The sequence below is a fragment of the Rhamphochromis sp. 'chilingali' genome (genome assembly GCF_963969265.1).
Source record: "Rhamphochromis sp. 'chilingali' genome assembly, chromosome: 4".
Taxonomy (NCBI): Eukaryota; Metazoa; Chordata; class Actinopteri; order Cichliformes; family Cichlidae; genus Rhamphochromis; species Rhamphochromis sp. 'chilingali'.
In genome coordinates this window covers 33,830,474-33,836,319 of record NC_137948.1, presented here as the reverse complement: position 1 = coordinate 33,836,319, position 5,846 = coordinate 33,830,474, and the positions used below count along the sequence as shown (strand labels likewise).

Below are 5,846 nucleotides of genomic sequence, written 5' to 3'. Positions count from 1 at the left end.
ACCTCCATTTTGGACTTGGGGCGCAGGCAGGATGCAATCGCTGCTGTTTTCTCCACCTGTGGATGCACCTGCCCACCCTCCAAGTGGTACTCCAGATACTGTACCTCCCTCTGTCCAACCGCACACTTATTTAGGTAGGCTGTGAGCCCCACCCTCCTCAGGGAATCCAGGATCGCGGCCACCCGCTGCACATGCTCCTCCTAGCTGTCACTATGGCAGATCACATTATCTAGGTAGGCAACAGCATATGCAGCGTGCGGCAGCAGCACCTGGTCCATAAGGCGCTGAAAGGTGGCCGGGGCTCTAAACATGCCAAACGGAAATATGACAAATTGGTACAAACCATACAGAGTGGAGAAGGCCATTTTTCCCGGGACTTTGCAGACAAGGGAATCTGCCAGTAGCCCAAAGCGAGCAGTGCCCAACTGGTCTAGGTGCTCATCAACCTGGGTCATTGGGTACCCATCAAACTGTGACACCTCATTCACCTTGTGATAGTCAACACAGAACCGCATAGAACCATCTTTCTTCACCACGAAAACTATGGGACTACACCAGGCGCTGTGCAACTCTTCTATTACTCCCATTTTCAGCATGTCGGCCATGTCCTTCTGAAGAATTTGTCTTTTATGTTCAGGAAGCCTTTAGGGCCATGAACGCAACATCATGCCAGGATGCATTTCAATACGATGCTCAATGAAAGACGTTTGGCTGGGCAGGGGGGAGAACGCGCCTACAAAGCTCTGTTGTAAAGCAGCAACATCCGCTCTCTGCACTTGTGTGGGATGTAAGGTGGTTATCACAATGGAGGGAGGTGGGAATGATGGACTCTGGCAACTCCCACCCAAACTCATGTCTCTCCTTGACCAGGCTCAAACCTGAGTTTAGCCCCTCTGTTGAACAGGCTCTGTTGACGCTGCTGAGCCTGGAGCAAATTATCCCATGAAAGCCTCCCCAACCCGTGCAGTTTTGCTCTCAGGTCCAGCATGTACTGAATCTCATTTTTTTCGCAGGACTCGACCCTTCCCCCCATTTTTTTTTAATCAGGCTGTCTGCCGTACAAAGTGAGAAAATCCCGTGGAGGCGTGGGGCACCTTCCCATGTCCCCATGCACACATCTTACCTCCACCCACTCAAACAACGCCCCGGGCGGAACAAAGCTTTGGTGGACCAGGCTCGGTGTGCAGCCCATGTCCACCAAGGCGTGGCGTATACCCCCTTGACACCTTACCGAAATGTGGTACGTCCCTCCCAGACCGGGGGTGGGTGCTGGAGCCCCAGCCACGTCTTCTGGGCCCCTGGCCTGAAGCAGCGGTGCGAAGGGGTTTGTGGGACTCCAATGTCAGTACTCTTTACCCGTTGCCTACTGGTGGTGGTCAGAGGGCCTGGTAGCGCCAGTTTCTGGCAGCCTCGCCTCTGTCAGTGCGCCCCAGGGTGGCTGTGGCTACAATGTAGCTTGCCATCACCAGTGTGTGAATGTGTGTGTGAATGGGTGGATGACTGGATATGTAAAGCGCTTTGGGGTCCTTAGGGACTAGTAAAGCGCTATATAAATACAGACCATTTACCATTTATGGGGCCCCTGCCTCTTTTCTGAGCTGCCGGTGCCTGTAACTGGTCTTCCATGGGCTGGACGCTCCACCGTACAGCCTCTGGTCCGACGGCCAGGTGATCCTCCGCCAACATCATGGCTGCGGTGAGGTTGGCAGGCCAATAGTACACAGCAAAAATGCCAGTGTTGATTTTTCAGTGTTAGTAGATTTCAACAGAGTTCCGAGTTAGTTCAACACTTAATCGAGTTAAAATAACACATCGGGAGTTGATTCCTGAAAAGTGTAAGTGTAGATTTTAGTCGTTACTGCATTTTAACACTGTGGGTGTTAAATTAGACCACACCTTCATTTCCTGTGGAGCTTCGCAATCCAGAATCTTCGGTCGCCATTTTTTCTTGCTGATGCGGTAAGTTTTATTCGGTTAAATATTAAGTTTTAGATTGATGTTAGAACAAGTAACATGATAACTAGTAAAAGAAATAGTATTTATATCAAAATACATCATCTTTAAGTGTCATATTTGAATTTTAACTGTTTTTGTTAAGCTGGGCTACTGCTAGCTAGAACTCTGCAAAGTACCAGTTTCTTTCCTAATATTCATTTAGCATAATCTGGCTATTGGCAGACTGTAATGAATATTACATGTTAATATATTTCACAGTTTTTATTAAATGCCTTTTATTTATTTTCGAATTAAACTGCCAAAGCCTTAGGGTCAGTGGTCTCAAACTCGCGGCCCAGAGGCCACTCGTGGCCCAAAGGCCACTTGCGGCCCACGTCAGGTGAGGTGAAGAAGTATAATGCAATTTGGCCCTTAAAGTGACTTTTTTTTGTCATTAGCCAAAAATGATTTAATATAAAGGCAATGAGGGCAGAGTGTTACCGGCCCTCATGGGTAGTGTAGTCCGTGCTGCGGGGAGAACGTGTGGAACTGCCCCTCCCGTTGTGTGTTTGAGCGCGAGAGAGGGAGAAAGTAAGAGCTGTTACCGATGAGAAATGGAAGAAGAGAGCATGTAAATATAATAATAACCACTGCCGCCAAAATGAGTGCCTGGTTGTAAGAAAGCTGTTAAGATTCGACTGTACACTGTGTTCGCTGACAGTAAAGCTACAAGCCCGACAACCCAGCGTATTGGCCAGAGGTGTCATTACCACGGTTCAGAGCCGCGGACCTGGCCGAGGTAACAAGAGAGTACAAACATGTGGAGGGATTGGCTTTGTTAGTTCAGTGAGAGTCAAAAACTAATGTGTACACTTATTTCTGCATTTTTATTTTGTTAAATATGAATAAAATTACAGCAGAAGTGCTGCAAAGTGTCTGACCAGAAAGAGAGGACCATTGTGTTAATTTGGTAGTTCAATTAAAGGCATCGGTTAGTTAAGAGGGAGAGGGGGGGATGCGTTCATATTTGCAGTTTTGTCTTGTTATACAATATTTGAAATTTAAAAACGAACAAACCAAACGCTACATTGTCAGGAATATTTGTGGGGAGGGTTTTTATCGCTTAAAATATATAAAAAATAATAAAATAGAAATATGGTTCCTACTAACCCCTGTGATAGTTGAGAGAATACTGTATTGCAGTCATGTTACACAGCTTGTACTACTTAAAAAATGGATCAAGGATGTTTTTCTTAACAAAATTAATTTTAACTCAGTCTAAAGGGACTAGACATGCTAGATATTTTGCAAAGAAATGGTGTTATATGCTGGACCTTATTTTACTCTTGGCAGGTGGTGATATGCTGGTTCCCGAGAAGAGATGAACTAATCAAAGTCAGCTTTTCAAGACAGCCCCAAGACTCTTCGCAACTTGTGTTCAAATGTGAGGCCGTTGTCAGGTGATAAATGCAAGGAAGAGGCACTCAACTGACATGAAACATGTCAAAGACAACATGAAGGTGACATTTCAACATAGGCAAAAAGTGGTTCAAGAACCTGCCATAGCTTCTACTGTCCTGGACCTTTTCCCAAGATTTCTGGATACACCTGGCTTGGTAAGGCATAAAATAATTTAATGACTGCTTTGTGGTTCCTTTGTTTGTTTTCTTGTTAATGTGTTGTTTCTGTTGTTACACTTTGTGTTTAAGATTGACCAAGACTTCACAATGCTGTTTTTTGGGGAGGAAGTGTCTGGTAAGTTCCTTGCAAAGTGGCCAACATTCTTCAAGCCAAGGATCATCAAAGATTGCAAAAATCTGTCCCAGAGTACAGAATTGGATGAGCTGCTCATTTCTGCACAGCGTTACTCTAACGAGGCTGGTAAGTGTAAGTTGGAAATGGTAGATTTTGCATGCCTTTACAGCATTTGCTTAATTCCCACAACACAATATATCACTCATTTCTGTATGGTATGAAAACAAGCTTACAAACATGTTAAACCTGAAATGACATTTAATGTAGTTTGAACACAAAAAAAGTTACATAATCTTACTATTGTTATGACTCGATATCTACTTCACTTGGTGGCCAGAAGATTTTAAGTCTCTAGAAATGAATTTTTATACCAAGGCGCTGGAAAACTGCCTTATTAGAAAAATTATCAGGTGTCTAAAATGTCATCATGGTATTACATAACGTGGAAAAATGACTGCTGTGGTCCTTTAAATGACAGTAATTGTGATGATCTTAATTTCTATTCTGTAGTTTGGGACTGCGAGGCGGCTGCCCTCTTTTGCTGCTTCACTTCACTCCATCATCTAAGGGAAGGACGTCTTCAAAGATTAGCACATCAGATGCTGCTCACCACCTAATGAAATTCATCAAGGTATGCTTTTTAGAATTGTATATTTCTCTTTTGATGAGAACAGATGCAAATTATCAACGGCTGATATTTTAAGATGGCAAGGTGATCCAACCTGCAGCAGATGTATCTATCCCAGACAAGCTTGGTGTTGCAGGACTGACATGTCATTGTTTCTATTAAAACTAAATGTACACATTGAAACAAAAATAATTGTGCGCGCGGAGTGAAACATTTTAATATTGTCATAATTTCAAACAGCAATGCCTCAACATCAGATTATCAATTTTGTTTAATGTGAATCACTTGGTTTCTTTCTCTCCCTCAGGTGGGAGGTAGCACAGAGGCTTTTCTTAAGGCTGGCCCCACTCAGCCATTCGTCCTGTGGGTTGGAGAAAGAAAGAACATCATCCAAAGTTTCTACCCAAAGTTTCTACATTGTCCTAGATCAAAAGGTCATTCCCTGTGTGACACAGATGGGAGATGCAGGTTTTGACAAGGCAAAACTTTTCAAGGCACATTTTTTAATTTGCCGTGTCCTTTGATAAGGCATTGGACAACTTCTACACATTCATCCAGACCACCGTGTATGGCATTGATGTTGGCAGCGTGAAGGACAGTCCTCGGGTCAATGAAACAAGAGGAAGTCTTCACTGTACGGTTTAAAGATATCCACTATTCAGCACTTTGACTGGAAATGTTCATCTGTTACATTTGCAAGATACACCACACAAGTTGCTCAGTGTTATTTAGACATTTGAAGTTCCAGCATGGTTTGTACCCAGGAAAGTTTTTACGTTTGACCTGTGGAGAGCCTGGATGTTCATTTATCTTTCACACGTACTCTGGTTACAAGCGGCACTTATTCCGAGCACATGGAGACTGCGTTCACTCTGAGGTCATCAACAATTTTGAGCCTGTACCTAACGATGGAACCTCTGTTTCACAGCCTGTAAATGTGGCTCATCCCATGACAATAACTACACCGGTTCCAGTTGAAAAAAGGCAAATACTGAACATGTGCAGCTCTGTTATTGCTCAAGTACAATCATCAGGAGTTCCTGAAAGTACTGTACAGTTAGTTGGTTCATTGGAGGAACTGGTTAATGACATCCATGCACATGCAAAACAATCTGTTGTCGACTGTTTGTCAACTGATACATCAAGAGAAACCTTAGAAAAAGTTGAGGATTGCTTTGATCAGCTTGAAAATCCATTTTCATGTCTTAACACAGAATCTAAAAGGATAAGATATTTTGAGCAAAAATGGAAAATAGTTGAACCCATAGAGCATGTTCTTGGTGTGCGTTTTGATGTACGCAAAGATAGAACAACAGGGACATACAGGCAAGTTCCTGTCAATGATAAATTCATGTACGTTCCTATCATGGGATCCCTTTCATCTATGTTTCGAAACAGTGAACTTTGTAGCAGTTTCCAGAAAAAAAAACTAAACATGGAGGGATTGTACAGAGATTTAAATGACGGCTCCTACTTCAAAAATCACAGTTTATTCTCACAACAAGAACATGCTCTCCAGATCCAGCTC

General features: G+C 43.4%; 1 long non-coding RNA gene across 1 annotated transcript; it reads left to right on the top strand.

Annotated features, from left to right (window-relative positions):
• The first annotated feature begins 1,723 nt into the window (after positions 1-1,723).
• Positions 1,724-4,873, top strand: LOC308394897. Its single transcript, XR_013971304.1, has 5 exons — positions 1,724-1,959; positions 3,289-3,551; positions 3,645-3,816; positions 4,201-4,321; positions 4,626-4,873. It is a non-coding gene; the product is annotated as an uncharacterized lncRNA (long non-coding RNA).
• Positions 4,874-5,846: the final 973 nt, after the last annotated feature.